Source organism: Atta colombica, unplaced genomic scaffold, assembly GCF_001594045.1.
Source record: "Atta colombica isolate Treedump-2 unplaced genomic scaffold, Acol1.0 scaffold30, whole genome shotgun sequence".
NCBI lineage: Eukaryota > Metazoa > Arthropoda > Insecta > Hymenoptera > Formicidae > Atta > Atta colombica.
In genome coordinates this window covers 1,309,672-1,329,210 of record NW_017259404.1, presented here as the reverse complement: position 1 = coordinate 1,329,210, position 19,539 = coordinate 1,309,672, and the positions used below count along the sequence as shown (strand labels likewise).

The 19,539-nt window shown below is 29.8% G+C and overlaps 1 pseudogene; it reads right to left on the bottom strand.

Moving 5' to 3' along the window:
• Positions 1–2,799: 2,799 nt before the first annotated feature.
• Positions 2,800–19,539, bottom strand: part of LOC108690212 — a 21,193-nt pseudogene continuing 4,453 nt past the window's right edge.

Here is a 19,539-nt window from a genome sequence, read left to right as displayed (position 1 = left end):
ACATAGATGGATGCATGATGCGCATGATGCATCATTTGTTCTTGTTTATATATATGATGAACAAGGAGAAACAATATATTAAGCATAAAAACGAAATGCCTCAATAATTAACAAAGAGACACAAGAGACACATTTGATCAGCGAGATATTCTGCGAGATAAAGTTAACGAGAAAAATTTATTCAATTATCAAGTATTTCTGGTATATTTAATAAGATACAATTATAAATGCTGTTCAAAATAAAAATAATATTAACATAAAATTTGTAAACACGACCTTAAGAATACATCAAATACGATAAAGAAAATCATGATCGATCAAAGTTATTTGGTCGCAATAAGTTTCTTAGAGTCACATAGTGCGGAAAACGACTGCGAAATAGAAAATGCATCATACAAGCAATCAATCAGCATTATTCGACGTTATTCCGAATAACATTAATTGGTTGTTTTACTGCATTCTCTATTCCGCAGCCCTTTTCCGTACCGTGTGATTTCACCCTTACTTCCTTTCTTTCTCAATCAGATCTGGAATAAATTGATTTAATAAAAGAATATATAATGTATTATTCGAAACATCTAACTTTGACCGGTCATGACTTTCTTTATCGTATTTGATGTATTTACACATACGGTTGTACTTAAAAATCTTATATTTATATACACACTTATATAACGCGTTCTTTCTATACATATCAGTTAGGGCTGGTTGTTCCATCTTTTTTAAATTTTACTGTTGGATAAATAACAAAATTACCAGATTTACCTCACAAGTACGTTTATCGTGATTAGATGATGTATTCACATATACAGTTGTGCTTAAAATTCATAAATCTTTAAGTATTCATTTTTTCAACATATAAATAACCATTTATATCGTTAAGGATAAAATTCCAGAATTTCGGAAATATTGGTCCATGGGAAAGCCCAGCCAAAAAAAATTCGGACCGACAAGAATGTAATTTTATCCCCATTAAACAGTTATTCAATAATGAGAAACATAAGTAATGGCCAAAGCGTAATAATCAAAGCTAGATCTTTAAATAGATGCTTAAATAATTCGATCTGAATTACATATATATATATGTGTACTATATATATTTGCATACCATATTTGTTACCATATTTGTAGTCATTCAAACTGCGCGCCGAATTGTTTTTCCAAACTAATAAACGCAATTAAATTACTGTAGTAATGTCGAATTAAATTGATAAATAATATTTTATAATTTGATGCTCAATCAGGCATCGTATTAAAAAAATAATGCTGAAAAAGTGTAAATAAATTTATTGCGAAAAATATTATTACCTCTGTTGGGAATAGGACCTTTTATTTCGTACGAGTATCCTAAATCTTTAGACTACCGAGACCTTAGTAATATTCTTCCCAATAATCAGTGTATGGAAATGTTCTTCTTTCAGACGACGTAATAAACAATTAGAATTTTACTGGACCACACAATTTGAAAATTCAATAGTAAGAAATATAAGTAATGACCATAATAATCAAAGCTAGATCTTTAATACTTAAATAATTCAATTTGAATTACTGTATATGTATACTATACATACGTACTTACTTATATATCATATTTGTAATTAATCGAAATGTGCATTGAATTTTTTTATTTACAGTTTTTCAGCATCAGTAGATACAATTAATATTAAAAATATATTATAGAAATATTTTAAAAAATTATTTTAATAATAAAAGCCTCATTTTTTCCGATATTAATTAACGATATTAATAAAAGTAAAAAATGGATCAAAAGTTAAATAAACGAGCAAATTAATTACATAATAAGCACAGTGTATACTAAGTAATAAATATGTATAAGTAATAAGTATAAGCGTAGCACGAATTAAGTTAGTACTGAATGCGTTCACTTTGGTTTCGAAACTTTCCAAGTCAAGTGAAAAAAAAATTAATTACGAGGATCGATTACGTTAATTTTATTGTTCTGTTAATTTCATTTCATTTTCATCAAAATGAGAATCAGTTTTTTGTCAGTTCACTTCAATTTGTACAATTTATTGTTGTCTTAAAATTACTTTCGAATTTCGCTTGATTAATAGATTCCGCTTCGTGATCGTTCTAAATCTAGTTCTTACAATACAATGGAAATGGTAATTCTTGCATGACTAAAACAATTCGCTTAATCGTGTCGAAGCGATACTCTATAAATATAAATTTAAAAAACTACTCTTTTTTGCAATATATCTTGGCACAAAAGATTTTTTTCTATAAAAGATTTTTCCTATAAAGTTTCATAAAGTTAATAAGAATCGATTTAAATTTTTTTAAGAGATCAATCAATTAAAAAAAATATATATATATATAATCTTAATCAAGATAAAAATAATTTTACATAATTTTGTTTTCTCAGTTTTATTTGATAGATTGTGAATCTTTTGTGCCAATCTAACGTTATTCGCTCGGTAATAATACCGACAACATAAAAGTTATGAACAACTGCGTGGTAAGTAAAATAAAAAAGTACAACCCGTATGCCTTTTCAGGTTTTTTGGTACCTTTATATTCTTACGTCTCTGTTTACGTCCTTTCAATTTCTTCGTACTTTCACTATATAAATAACGTCCTTTTATCTGATTGTTGCAATCACACAGTATCAGTTTTATAAATAGAAGAATAGTCTGTAGAAAACGTGCATAAAAATTGTGCGAATTCGCGAAGCATTCCGGAATTAAAGAAGCTTAATTTGCCTTTCCATTCGCCTGTTTTCTTTTCTGATATATATAATTCGAAATTGCTCGAGCGTTTCTCTTTCACATTATTGCGTTATGCTCCGGATTGATTAATTTGTTCCTGTATTTTACTGCACAATAACTACAGAAAAGATAATGATTCAGGAAGTAAAATATCAACATATATATATCAACGTAAAATAATATGACATTCCGTAGAAAATACTTTTGTGAAATTATGTAACAAGATACCTGTTTAATATTAAAATCTGATATTAAAAGTATTTTTGATTGAGATGTACTGCTGAATAAGCCGAGTTTCTTTTTCTTACTAGTATCCTTAATAAAAATCTGTACACCTTTCTCTACGACTTTTGCCGATTCGCTAAATTCGTTCCAAGTGTGACTCCAATCAACCTGAAAAAAAAGAAAACGGTAGAAACATAGATGCACCTTGAGAAAACTAACGAGCAAAATCAATAATAATAATAATAATAATAATAAATGATAATTACTAATCCGCCAGCCACAAAGCCGAACAAATCATTACATTCAAGATACAATAATCTTTTGTCGGTGAATAAAAGCTCGTCTTTATTGATGAATACGTGATATAAACAGCTGTATACGCATATTTCCCCTTTTCTAGTTCCTATGAAAAAAAAGTCTTATATAATAAATTATAAACTTTGTTGTGTATAACAAGAATATTCGTACATATCAGATAATAAAATTTATTTCTATATAATTTTTTACAAAGATATTATAATTTTTATAAAAAATATTTCTTTATGGAGTATCTTAATTTTCCTATATTTCTTATATTTCATTTATTTATAATTTTTTATAATGTAATCTTACACAAATTCATGATGTATTGTTATAATAGTACATTTTTATACGAAGAATAGACCATTTAAAAATTTATTTAACAATTTTGAAGATAAAAGTATTAAGAACTCTTAGAAGAATAGAACTCTTACTATCAATATTTTGTTGCCTTCGGCTTCATCTTTTATGTATGGCCTAACGAGACTGTCTGGTTGCAGAAATCTGGGCGATCGTACTCTCTTTGTTCCTCACTTAATTCAGTAGCTCTGAAATAAATACATTGAAGATAATCTCCACCATACATATGTATACATTAACAATTTTTGAACAATTCCAAATTTTAATTAATTGTCTTATTCATTAATTAAGATTGCTTTTGCATAATTAACAAGTCATACCGTCTAACTACTCCAAAGGAACCACTTGCAAAACACCAGCAGTAAGCGTAGTGACAAGTCCAACAACATCTTTTCCAAACCCTTTGCAAAATCTTTTCACTCCTTCCTCTTTCACTTCCTGATAAAGGTTTCATTACCACACGAGTCACCATCGACTACACCCTATCAAATGACTATCAAACAAATTCATAAATATATTAAATTAAATAATTAACATAATTCATCTGCGATCTTACCATTACTAAACCCTTTCCGCTTCGTGCAAGACCTTCTTGTAAGTTGGCGAGCTGTTTATTGAGCTGTTCTTGTCTCTTTCGTTGATAATCTTTGTCAAATATTAGAGCAGCTATACCTTTGCCTGCAAAAACGTAACAAAATTAATAAATATTGTAATATTTTAAAATACAAAATTGCTAAAAATTACGATAATTAAGCATAATATAAAGTCTCTTGCTTAATATCTTTTACAAGAATAAAAATATAATTTTTTAGTCGAGCAAAATTTAAAAGATTGGAAGAAGATGTATACCCATCGCTCCCGTAATCTTCGATACAGCGCCCGCCATTCCGCCAACAGTATGGTTCAACATGCTGCGCACCCCGAAGAAGAGGATCCTCGGTAAACTCTCCTGGACCCTGTATGGCTCCTTGGAATGGTTCATAGAACAAATCTTCGATATCCTTTATAGTTTCGACCACAAGCCCATATGGATCATCGAGTCCCAGAACGAGTATGTAGACCTGCTTAATTGTTTGGCCCGCGTAATGACTCGCCTCGACGAGTTGCTTATGCGTCATGAACACATAATTTCTCTCAAAGTATGCCAATCTGTATCAATAGAAGAATCTTAGAATCTTATAATCTCAAAATTTGTACAATACGCAGACTACAAAAAAAATTACTTCAGAAATTCTAGTACGCTTTTAAATCTTTAATTGTAATTTTTAATATTTTTAATTGTACTAATTGTAAATTGTACTAATTAAAGGCCTTACTTGAACATAAAATCGTTAATATCTGTCAACGTTACTCCAATTCCTTGCAAAAGCACGTTCAATACTTGCGACAACGCGGAGGGCCCTCCTCCGCTTCCGGTTATTGAAAAACCTGATGTGTATCTGTGAACAAAAAAAGAAAAAGGAGATAAAGATTTAACTGTCAGATAATAATTAGCATTTACATTTTTGTATCCATATATTGAAACATGACACACCTTGAGAGGCGAAAAGTGTAGTAGATCGAAAAAGTTCTTCTGCTCGGCCGTGGTGATCAAACTGACATGGTACATTAATGGTTCATCGACTAGTTTCATGTCTTTACGGAATAAACAAACTACTCTGAAACTTTACTCTGAAACAAACAAACAAGATTTATATGTTACAGAACGATATAAATAAGACACAATATCTCGCATCTCACCTCTTTCGCGTTGTTGACCTCGTTCGCTTCGAGTAAGCCCATTATCACCCATTATGAAGACAATGTCCACCTTGATATGAAATTCTTGTATGAGAACTTTGAAGTATCGGAATTGTTGCACAATGCTGTGCTCCAATAGGCACTTGTCTACTTAGCTCCGCAAAAGGTTTCATGACTACAGAAATAAACAAAAAATAGGAAAAAATGAGAAAAATAGATACATAATTCTTAAAAAATTGAGGAATTATATTTTCATAAATGTACGATGATTAACCTTCGATCATATTGTATTTTACAATATAATTTTACAATATAATTGTATTTTACAATAGTATTTTACAAACCAGATTTCTAAAGAATCTTGTTTAGTATAGAATGCAACTAAACTTCTGATGTAGAAGATTCCAAGTTTTTTTATCTACAATTTAGAACCTCAAAATACCAATCGTACTGATTTACTAACTACCTAAAATTTTCTCTCAGGTACAATCTATACTTGAAGATTAAAATTGCATATTACAGGAAATGTGAGAATAAAAGATGTTTTTCGCATCAAAAGAATAATACCTCCTCTGCGTGACACTCTTTGACGGTGGCACTGGAGCTAATATAACTGGAAAAAACGCACTCCGATAACTGATTGTCGATCTGAAGTTTGATCTTTGCATACAGCTATACTTGATGCGCTGAAATACAATATTGCAGCCAAAGTCCAATCTGTGCGTCTCATGTATCTACGATGCCGCCTCAGCATTTCCATATTTACATAATCCACTTAGGTAAAATGAAAAATTTTTTTAATTAAGTAACGATAGACGCTTCTTGTGGTCCAGAAATTAAATTAGATCCAAGCCTTAAAAACTTCAAAGCGAAAACTTTTTTGTTTTATCATTAGTTTTGGGTCTAACATTATCCGATAGTCCATGTCCATTTTGCCGATTTGCAATTCCCTAATGTATCATTGATATCCCTCTTCGGTAGCGTTGACTTCCTTAGCACTTAATGATCGCCATCGACCACCGATTGACTTACGCGTCTCCCATATGATCCCTGAACTGGATTATAATACAGAATTCCACCTGGATTAATTTTACCTGGTAACACAATTATACGAAGAGAGTATATATCATCATTTCGTTAAATAATATTAAATTTATATTTGTCAATTACTGTATAAAAATTATAATTATGTGTAAAATTATAAAAGTAAAATTATATTAAAAATATAATTTTAATTTTAAAAAATTATTAAGTATATGTAAATAAAATTTAATATTAAAAGACTGCCGTCTTACCTGTCGATGCACATATACAACAACTCGGACTTAGTATTATTCACAAGAGAAAATCCAATGCCGTGAATGTTCAACGTGATTTCCTGATCAATTATTTCCAGATCACCAGCCAGCTGATAATCTTCAGCAATCTTTAAATTTGTAGTAAATAGCAGCACTCTCTGAGTACCGTCTAGGAAAAAAACATAAAACAGTTTCTCGTCCATTTCCGATAGTTGGAAAGTGCCGAGATTATCCTGGAAAAGAAATAAAGATGATGTTCATTATTCGCTTTTATGAACATTTTCCCTTGCTTTTCATCTTCCGTTTACCTTGCGAAGATTATTCTCGATTTCCTTGTCAATGTTATCTTCCCACATCAGTTTTCGTGATTCTGCCGGATTTTCCCAGGTATAAAACATTCTATTGTACGACTGTATGGATCTGTCAACGTACAAATCGGTTTATGTCGAATAAATATACAGGATGATTCCCCGCAAGACTTTCTGCTTAACTTAAAATTAATATTGTCAATAATAATAATAATTTTAATTAATTAGGGTACAAAAATCCTCAAGTGATTGTTTAAGAAAAAAAAAAACAGTTGACTCATCCAGAGTTAATGATCTCACCGGTGTATTTCCAATTTACCTAACGTTGAGAGAACCTTTTTCCCATAGATTGATAGTATGCGGCGTATTGTTGATGATCATAGCTGGCGCGTTGCGTGGGACCGACATGGAGATATAAACACCGCCCTCGTTGATTTGGATGTCTACATTGATTCCTTCATGCTATGATGAAAAATATTTTGTTAGAGGTACAAAACACTAATATTTCATTATTTTCTAATTCATTGTAATTCTAATTCATTGTGCTCACAGCATATTTAAATTATGTAATTATTATCCTTTGTTACCATGCTTCATTACCTTATTGTCCAATTCAGCAGAGTTGTGTGACTGTCGATATAAATGCCACGTTTGCTCAAGTTGACTTGCGACTTTAGCCTGTAGAATCTTGTTATCATGTTCAGTTCGAGGCAACAGAGCTGCGCATTCACTAGGAAGCACCTTGGCTTCAGCAGTGATATTGTAGTGCAATTGTATTGTAGTGCATTTCACTAAAAGATTTCTATAGTAATAGAATTTCTTATATCTAACGTACTTTGATCGTTGGATCAGCTGGTCGGTCACCCTCCTGGCATTCTATAAGAAAATTTGCGTTGTTGATAAGTATATACGGAATAAATGTGATCTTGGTCAACGAGTTGTCAGCTGATTGTGTATTCCAATCTGTAACAGAAAAACTAGAGTTTTATTTATATTTATTTCTTGTCTTATTCTCTATTTTTTATCTTAAATATATAATATTATTATTAATTTGTTAACAGATGCGTTAAATGCGTTTAATGTAAATAAAAAAAAAGAATAAAAATTAACGATATAAGAACCTGATATATCATTCCATTGTATTTACAGGTCATCACACCTTCGTTATCCGCGACATCGATGGAGAATTTATCGGATCACTTTCCGTCTTCTACTCTGATCATGACTTTCTTCATACCAAAGAAAGCTTTGGAGCGGAACGAGAATAGAATAGGTCCCTTGAAATGCTCTGGATGATACAAGATATTCAAGAAATTATCTGTTGTTTGGAAACAGCAATCGATATAAATTAATCTCAACGTTCAATTTATCTTCAAAAATATCTTCAAAACATCATGCAGTTAACAACAAGTAACTAACACTTCCATAATATTAGCTTGTTATACAAATTGTCGATTTTGCGTTGCAATCAGAATGTTTTATGTCTAGTATCTAAAATAAGGAAACGATTGAGGACTGAAAAATTGACATATTTAAAAATACAGTTATTAAAAGAAATAGAAATAGAAATTAATTAAAAATAAAGAGGATTAAGGAAACAGAAAATAAGTAGCGTGTGCAATAAAGCACAGTTATACATAATGATGTTAGCTAATTACTATTAATGTATGACTTATATTTGATAAAATGCAATTGTAAAAATCGACACATTGATCGACTAACACAATGATAATCTAACACAGTTTGAGGCCGTTCAATTCCGGTGGCACGACTAGATTAGACGATTGTTATTTGACAATTAAGTCTTGAAGACACAAGCGAACACGAGAACAGCGATAGTATTGAAATAAAGCGATGTCACCGCGCGAGTTTTCCTCTTCCTGTACTGTGCGCGTTGCCGATGAGGTTTCATAGCAGTTCAGAAACGAATTTCTGAAAGACGTTTACACATACATTTTCACGAATAAAGTGATGAATATCAACCTATTCAATAAAAAAAATTTAATTTGATTTAAGCGATGTATGATAATTGTTTTAGAAGTCATTGTATAATTATTATATAATTGTGTAAATGTGTATAATTATTAACAATTCACACAAAAAGAACAATTTTGTTAAAATATTAAAAAATTTTTAATAAATTAGATAGATTCAAATAGGAAAATAATTCTGTTGAATCATCAAAATAATTGTACAGAAAACTTAAGCGTGAGTAATGCTGCAAAAAATTTCGATATTCTAGCAATCTGTTTAAGCATCCTACATTATTTTGTAGTTTAACGATATTTTTAGATCTGCATCTAGTTAAACATTTAAGTAGCAAAATCATTCTTTCCATGCAATAATAGTGTAGAATAATAGTGTAGAATTAAAAAATTTTGAGAGCTAATTTTGTTAATAATATATAAAATGGCTATTTATGAGAAGCACAATAATGCAGCATGATAACAAGAAATGTCTTTATCGAACTCGAGTGCTCTTTGCTAACCTTACTTGATTTCTGTAAAATAATAGCGAATGTTGAATACAAGACTAATGACAAGATGAAGTACAGGTTAATCTTGCGATACACTAACAGGGACACAAGAAAGGCTAAAGATCGAGCGAGGAAGCAAACATTAATACAAGAGTATTATTTGATATAAGAAGAATGTATATCAATAAAGAATTCTACAATGTATGGCTGATGCAAAATGGGGGGGGGGGGCTCTCTGTGGTTGAGACTGGAAAATGTTAGGGAATTTTCAAGATTCTTTGACAAATGTAGAGATAATAATCAATTACAAACTGTATGCAGAGGCAAAGTTACCAAAAGCGACGAAATTACTGCAAACAAATTACTCTATGGACGGCATTAAACTAATCTTGTTCAGCATCCAGAAGGGACAATACAGCGCTATGACAATCGAACAATGTTTGTACGACATATGCATTCCAGAACCACTTTCTGCAGAACATCTTTCTATCGAAAGATTTAAATGACTAAACCGCGAACTCTGGTGGGTCCGCCATGATTTCGCCTCTGCAATCCTTCTCTAGATAATTGGGCAGCTATAACACATCATTCGATCATGTGATTTTAAATAAATAAATCGCAAATGTTTTATAAAAGATAATAATTAATAATTATAATTACTAATAATAGTTAATTAAATTTTTATTAATTGATGTATGTTCTTTAATTATTATGCTTGACTTGGTTAGATCAATTGTAGGAAGTTGCATAGAGGTACTTACTTCGAGCAAGTTTTCCTGAAGGGAAACAGATGATATCGATCAGTAGGAAGTTTTTCAGATACATAGATACAGGTATAGATGTATTGTTGACAGTATTAGCCATGGTATGACGAGTGGTATTCTCAAAATACCTGCTCGATCTCTCCCACAGCATAAACGAATATTCTGTATTCCTCTATTATTTATTACTAAGAATATTTGTCAATTTTATTAAACGAAACTAAAGCAAGAAATATATATATTTTATAAAAAATATATACGGAAAGACATCGACCTGCATATAAAATGGTTCTGTAGAAGAATGGTGGTTCTTGCTTAGATCGCGACTCGCATTTCAATAATTTCGTCATGGAAGTAGTTTTTTTCTGTAGATCTTTCCAGACAAATGGTTCAACTGACGTCATGTATCTAAAGTATATTAAATATGATCATTAAAAATATTATATATCAAAGATTTCGTCATCTATATTTTATAAAAATATATATATTATATATCTATAATTATAATGTATTATATATTATACTTTTAAGAAAGATTACTGCAAATGCAGGTGATTTGGGACAGCACTTTTGTTCAATTCAATCATCTTACACTGTCCACCTATACTGTCCGAAATTACCTCTGCGAGCACAAGTCATGTAAACCATAATACTTATAAGAGGAGAATAATAATAATAATAACAATAATGAAAAAAAACAAGATAAATAATTAAAGAACAAGATTTCTCTATATTTGAATAATGATTTTTATATGTTTTTAATTGTTAGAAAAGAATATTAGAATAGGAGATTTAAAAAGTTCTATCACCCACAAATTCTGAAAAAAATAACGAATGGAGAAAAGACATAAAAAATGATGTTTGATAATAAGACAAGCGGAGATTCTAAAAATTAAAGAGTGTGAAATTTTTTAAAAATTATTCTTTTCGAGTATAAAAAAGTCTTACAAGATAAACAACTTACAGATTTTGTATCCAATCGTTAATGTTGCTTTGGAAACCCACATGAAGCAGTAACATTGGCAAAGTTTTGTTGCCTCAGAGTGAACAAAATTGTCGGCGAGACAATGGCTAATTCGGGCTTATAAGGTGCTGCAACCTCATCATCTGGATATGTAAACTCTTCGAGTGCTTCCAACTTCTAAAATAAATTGATCCAACGGTTTAACAAATAAAAATAAGATTTTTTTGTATAACGAATAATCATCGAATTATCAACTTCTTATTAACCTGTCTTTAAAAACCAATAATTATTCTCTTCAAAAGGTGTAACAATCCACAATCCTTCATAATTAGGCTCAGGTTTAACGACTTCCTTGTCCTCTTCCTCTTTTTTTGTCACCGTGTGAATGACTTTATTCAATATTTCGATTACACCTGAAAATTGTTACATTTTATTTTATTAGGTACTATCAGTATGAAATTCGTAAATTACTTGGCGAAACAGACATGTGTATATCCGTGCAACGAACTTCTAAATGGAGCCCTTTTCCCTCTGGCGTAGAACCGGCTACACTAATACTGCATGGCCTCAAAACCTATGATAATAATTAACAATAATAACAATTAACATAAAATAAATATTAGGATGAGTTACTTTATGATGGCTTTGATTTACAATAACAATAATAATTTAAAGGGAATCTATTTATAAATATTAAACATGTAAGATTAAATAATTTTGTAAATTTATTTGACAATAACGATTTAACTATCTAAATTAATATATTTCAATTAATCATTAAAGTGTCAATTAATCATAACAAATATCTCTGTAAAAAGTGACTGGTTTGAAAATTTATACTTTCTGAATAAAATTGAATATTGTATACATATAAAATAATTTAATATTAAACAACACGATCTTATAGTTTAAATAAAAATTTTTTATTTTATCTGAACTTTCCAAACATCTACTTCCAAATATCTACTTCTTGTTGAAATAATTTTTTATCTACGTTCTAAATTACTAAACTTTTTCATACATAAATATGTATTATATGGAATATTATGTGTATGTGTGCTATACCTGATAGATCCAGTCAACCCTCTTCGCAGGATTATATATCCCTGCCAGTAGCGAGAGATCTTTAATGGAACTCGAGATTACTTGATGCTCTCCCATAATACGCACCTTCAGCAACAATTCTGTATTCAGTACTATGCAATTTGAGTTGATATCGTCCATGTCTTTGAGCAAGATAATATCTGGCTTTTCCACGTGTAGATTCACAGTTAACATTTTGAGTGTCGAGGCGGCCGGCTTTTTCCTTGGTGCCACCAAGGAAATTCATTTTTCGAAGAGGAAGCAACAGCCGTCTTGTTCAGTTCATCCACATCAAAAAAGTCCTTGATTTTCATAAGATAATCGAGGAAGACGATGATGCTGAAAGAGAACACTGGCACGTCGGCGAACGTGTCGTTCGGCTTTGGCGCACTGTCACGTCCACATACTCCTGGCATTGTACTTAGCGTGTTCTTCGAGATTCTCTCTTGGCCTTGACAATGGCACGCTGTTGGTCCATGATTCGCACCAGCGAGCCCTCTCGACTCTGCCGCATGTCATCTAGCGTGCAGTTCATTAGAAGAATCGATGTAGCCAGTAAACCGTCTGCAAATACTGGCCTTTCAGAGCAAAATGTGTGAGACTGAAACGGGCCAGTCCATGGGCAGATGCATCGGTGACGTCTGCGATTGCAATAACTTAGAACCGCCGGTGAAGAGATTGATCACCATCTATCGACTATCCATAATGAACTCAAACACGGATGTGTGAGCGTGTCGTTCCTGTGTTTCAATCAATTATTTCTCGCGATGCGTCGTACTTGTAGATCAGTTGAACCTTACAGCAAATATTTAGTCAATAAATATATTTAGTCAATAACACAGTGCAACAAATTTTCAACGACTTTTCTGTTTTTCAACAAGTAAGGGAGATCTTCTCGCAAGATTTTTTTATACTAAAGAATATACTTTCGAAAAAATTCTACATCCTTTAATTTTTAGAAACATTACTTTAAATTCTTTATATAATGCAGTAACATAATTATAAAAAATTGAACTAGTTTTTGTAATATAAAAAAATAATTAATGTAATGATATAAAATAAATTTTATTAAAAATTAAAAATAATATATGAGAATCATCATTTAGGTGTTGAGAAATAGAAACTTTGTCACACAGTGTAATTATTTTATAATTGTTGTATATTATCACAATGATTTATTAATTATTCACCTCAAAGTCTCCGCTGTATTCGGATTTCATGGCGGATGGTACAGCTTGCACAGGTTTCGAGTCCTCAAAAGTCCCAGATTCTGCTCCAGCACTTTCAGAATCGTAACGTAATCTTCTTTACTCTTAACAGTAGATTGATTTTGTTCAATCTGCCAAACATATCGAATGTCCGGAATAGAAGTAAACTAGGCGGTAAAAAGATTTCGCTTCATTAGTAGCGTAAACGTTACTTCCTCGTTCTCGCTGATGAATTGTTTTGTGTTCAGTCAAACTCTAGATAATTTCAAGTTCTACAGCTCGATTTTCGTTTCATCGACCATGGGATATTCATCGATTTCCTCATTCCATCCAGCTTTTTGAAGTTACATATCTGTTCGCATAGAATTTTATAGGAGCGTATTATTTTTTATTATTTTTTTATTTTATTATTTTATTTTATTATTTTTTTGTATATAAGTTATATTTACAATAAGATTGGAAACAAGATTTATAAATACATTACTTTTAATACTTTTAATACTTTTAATTTATTTATATGAATATATATAATAGTTCAACATCTTAACATTCAGACCGTAGTAGCGCTTTGTATTTAAAATAAGTTATATTTAGTTATATAAATTTTATGTAAATTGTATTTAAATTAAAATTGATTTTTAATAATATTTAAATTAAATTTATATTTTTTATTTCTCAAATATTAAAAAAATGATAATCTTTTATTCTAAAACATGGAACATTAGTTAAAAAATTATTACAATAATTATAACATATGTCTCGTAAAAATAACGTTATAAATCAGTCTAATAATCATTTATCGAAATTGATTCCATATTAAAATTAATATGATAGATTTGTAATACATGTGTGTGTGTGTGTGTGTGTGTGTGTGTGTGTGTGTGTGTGTGTGTGTGTGTGTGTGTGTGTGGTGTGTGTGGTGTGTGTGGTGTGTGTGTGTGTGTGTGTGTGTGTGTGTGTGTCTATTTAATACTACAAAATTTCTACATTCTTCATTTGAAGTTAAATTGATCTACAATTCAGAATAAACTTATCATACTGTACTATAAGATTGCCCATGTCTAGCATTAAGCTATGCTCGTTCTTACAGTTCATCGGCACGTATACATTAATCCTAACATTTAGCTCGTGAGGCATTTTGTTGGACATCCTTGATGTTAGTCTTCACGGCTTCTGCTGCCGCCGCCGATGCGTCTTTGATAGCTTTCTGTGCCATTTGAAAATTGTTTAGGAAATTCATAAACTGGAAATTCGTTACTGGTGACAAATGTATTCAAAAAGACGATGCGATGGCAACCCATCAATACCTTGACAAACATATGTGATATCTGAAAGTAATTTATCGAATTCAAATTTACACTATAACTCTATAGTTTTAAACACGTGTAACAAACTCGAGAATGTTTTATTTCTCTTAATAATTTTGGGGAAGCATCTCATCTGGACTCATGATAATTGGTTCATTAATTTAAGTGATGTTAGTATTTTCGGAGACGTTTAGCTATTATTAATTGGGAGAAGGCTTCGGTCTATCTATTAGTAAATATAACATAGAAAGAACTTTGATCGAAATAAATTCATAAAAAAACGTAGAAAATAACATTTGTGGTCGTCCTAAGAATATTAATAATATTGTTAATTTCACTAGAAATAATTCAGTTTCAATTTCTTAATAGATTTTCTTAACAGTTTCCTTCGTATAATTCGATAGATAAGCAGGTATCATCATGGTTAGAATCTACTAATAAATTTATTAAAGATAATAATTTGCTAGTCACACGTACTGATAAGAGAAACATAATCGTAGTTTTGGATAAGACCGATTATGTTCAAAAAATGGAAGAAATATTTTCAGACATGACACACACGCGCACACACACACACACACACACACACATTAGAATAGAGAAGAATCCCACTAAGAAATTGACTAACGATCTGCGTAATATATTGGAAAAATAAAAACTATATAAAAGACATACTCAGTATATCAAAGATTATTGATTACAGATAGCAATTCTCCTATGGCTTATCTAAAATTCATAAGCCGGTAATCCGCTAAGGGTTATTGTTTCTTCGATAAATAGTCCACTTTACTATTTTTTCCTATTTCTACATAATATTATCCATAATAATATTCCTGGAGGACATAGTCAGGTGAAAAACAGCTTTCATTTGGTGGACAAGCTAAATGGAATGTTTTTTTCCTGGTTATATTTTGGCATCTTTAGTTATGGTTTCGCTATTTACAAATGTCCCATAGTTTTGATATCTGAGAGCATGGATGATCGTGAGGAGATGGAGTTATGTATCTATGAATACTACACTTTTAGACAAATTTATATAGCCATATGCTTTGTCTTGAATTTAACTTTTTTTTCTTTTAATAATGTATTCTATAAACAAATTTTTGATATCTAATGGAGTCTCTCCAATAGCTGAATAGCTGAAATAGTACTACAAGACCTTGAGTCTTCTGCTTTAGAAAGATTACAATTCATCACGGAAATTGGGACCAATGATAGATTGAATTTTTTAGACATCTCCATCATTGTTGAAAACTCAATTGTTTAGATATAAAAAACCGACTTGCTCGAGAAGATTTCTTAACTTCCACTCTCACCATTCATTATGTCATAAAAGAGGTATTGTCAAAGTTGCGGTAAACAGAATTATATTGTTGTCGCATCCTGTTTTCCAAGAAAAAAATCTTATTGATATTATCAATATATTTTTACAAAATTGTTATCTATTTCATTTCATCTTCTCCACTATCAATAATAGATTGAATTACCATATTCATGAATAACAGTATACAAAATTCTCACGCTCTTAACAAGAATATTCGTGCTAAAAAGTTTTTTAACATTCCATCAAGTCTATTTCTGAAAGCTTTAGATCAATTGCTTGGAAAATGGACTAATTCGGAAAAACTTGGAGAGTGGAAAAACTGAACTTATTCCATTCCGAATATCCTAAAAACCGATATAACATAAAAAGAGGCAAAACTCAACTCGACTTTTTCTCTAATCAGAAAATTGTCTACAAAATATCTTGTGAAATAGATTGTAATGCTAATTATGTTGGGTAAACTAAGAGAAAGCTAAAAGCCAGATTACAAGAACATGTCTGATATAAAGAAAAAAACGAAATCGCTATCAGTTACAAACTATCGAGTGGAGTGTAACAATGAATTTGATTGGAATAAAATGAGGAATCTTGATAGAGAATCTTCCTATAATAAATGCTTGATATCGAAGATGGTTCATATAAAGAAGCAAAAACAGAGTCTAAATAAGCAAAACGATACTGAATCTCTATATAAATTTTATCTTTCTATTATTCAGCCTCTTTCTCTTAGTTTTTTATTCTTTTTCCTCCCTCTTAATTATTACCCTTTCTCCTTTATTTCGTATTCCCTTCTTTGTGCCTCTTACTTGCGTAATTCAGTTTTTCTCATTACAAATTTGAATGTCAAGGAAGCTCGCAAAATGTTTATTTATCTTATTGCTGTACCTATATCGGTACACTGTTTGTATTTCGAGTTTTAAATCTTTTCTATCGATATTTTTATATTCTGACTGATACCATTTTATTTATTATAACATTGGAACTAATATATTTTAAGGTATTTATTTTAAATTTTTTCCTTTTTTATATGAGCTTTTTATCAACGAATATTTTTTCATACTTTATATTATTTTAACAGACTGATTACTTTTTGAATCTCAAATTTTTACAACCGATATTATATTTTTTCAATAATATCAGTCATTCTGACTGTTATTATTAATACTTAGCATTGAAAATATTTTGAAAGTATTTATTCTATGATTTTCTTTTTTATGAGTCTTTTATTAACAGATGTTCCTTATTTTATTTTTTGTATTGATATTTTGATAGACTATTTTATTAGCTATTTTTCAACATGAACTTAATATATTAACTAATGTATTGCGAGATTTCTCTGTATCATCTTCCGCACAATTACAAAGATGATCTCTATTGAATACAATAGCAATATTTTTAATATACTGTTGCGATAACCATAGTAGGTTATTTTATTACCTTTTTGTATATCCAGCTGAGTTAGTACAATTAAAAAAATTTTTATTTTTGTAGTTTGTAATTTTTAGTTATAGGCCGTTGCTATTTCAAATGTGTTTATACTATTAATTTATGAAAGTTTTGAAAAACTTTGAAAATTTTTACATGTCTAACATTTTGATAATGATCCGATCAGAGTTAAAACACTGTTATATATTCATTTCATTTCTATTTATTTTTATTTTAATTTGTTTTAGCGCTTACTAATATATATTTTGCTTATATTTTAGTTTCCACTTGGTTCGTAGCCCTTCTTAATATATATTTAATTAATTAATTATTTGAACCATTCACATCGTGCATTTTAAATTATTTATCTATAAAATTTATCTATAAAATTTTCATATATTTCATATATAGAACACTTTTTAGAAATGAGGAGAAAGTCTACTAGTAGGAGATGACTACTAGTCATTTACAAAAAAGTTAGCCTATAGTTTTTCTTAAAATTTTTTATATATGTGATAATTTTTTATATACATGATAATTCTGATATTCTAAGATTTCTCATTCTAAAATTTCTACAATTTCTGAAATAATTCTTAAACTTAATCTTTTCAGATTTTGTAAGATTTCATCAAAAATTAGAGAACGAGGAATCTCTTAAAAATGTCAGAATTTACTTAGGTGAAACATTTTTTTTTCAATATAGTGACACATAATTATATTTAATGGTGGGCTCTTATTGGAAACTAAAAGTGAATTTGAATTTATTGACATTAGGAATCTATCTTAAGAGATGGAAAATGAATTACAGTTGTTTGATAGTAGTGATTCAATATATGAAACTAAAAGCGAAATACAGATTTTTGATAAAAATATAAACTGTGATAAGAATAAACTGTGATAAGAATATAAACTGACTTGTATAAATTACAAGTCTTATTTTTAACGATGCATAATATTTCATAATCATAGTCATCTATTTGTATACATTTTCAACATCAACAACAGGACACTTCTAGACTTTCTAAAGTAGAATGCTTTTACACTATTATTAGGGTACTTGATGTTATCTATATAACATGTATGTCTGGAAAGATCCGCATTTGATATTGATTTTTAACCAATTACTACAAGGCACAAATGATTATAAACGTAACTATTTGCAACATTATGCTAAGTATAAACGTGTCTAATAGATGCTTTTTACTTATGTAGCTTCTAACGACACATATCGACTTGAGTTGAAGCTGACACGTTTGATAAAATATATTGATTATGTGCACTTTATAAAACTCTTTATAAAATGTGTATTTATATTGTGTGCATACAATAAAGACATACGTATATTGTCAAGGTCACGGACACTGGAAGTGTCATTCTTTTTTTATATATAATATTTATATACAATATTTAGCAAAAGGTTTTTAATTGTTTCAGACTGTGAACATTTTGACGCATAATATCAACAAAAATTAGTTATAACGTAAATGTATACATATGTACTAATTCAAAAAATTCTAGAAATTAGAGTAAAAGTTACTAGAGATAATACTAAAGTACTAAAGGTAATAATACATATCGGATATATGTTACAAATATATATATATATATATGTTTACAAATATTTTATACGTAAAAATGATGAAAATTTCTTCAAAATTTTTTTTGCAAAATTTTTAAAAAAAGAATTTTAAAAAATTGCTAAGTCAGAAAAAATGTATAACTACAATCTACAATCCGATTACAATTCGAACTATCCGATTTTGTTGTGTATTACAAGTATTAAACATGATAAAAAAGCTGTGCAATGATAATACATATAATATGATTTAACTGTCGTTAAAAAGTACAGAGTCGGGGTACAGGACGCGAAAAGTTTGCCGCACTTAAGCGATAACAAAAATTCAATTAAAGTTCACAGCCTAAATGTCAAATTGCATAAAAATTTATATTGAATATAAATTAAATTATTTTAAAATTAAATACATACTTAAATATATACTTAATTTAATAAATATTTATTTTGTTCAGAAA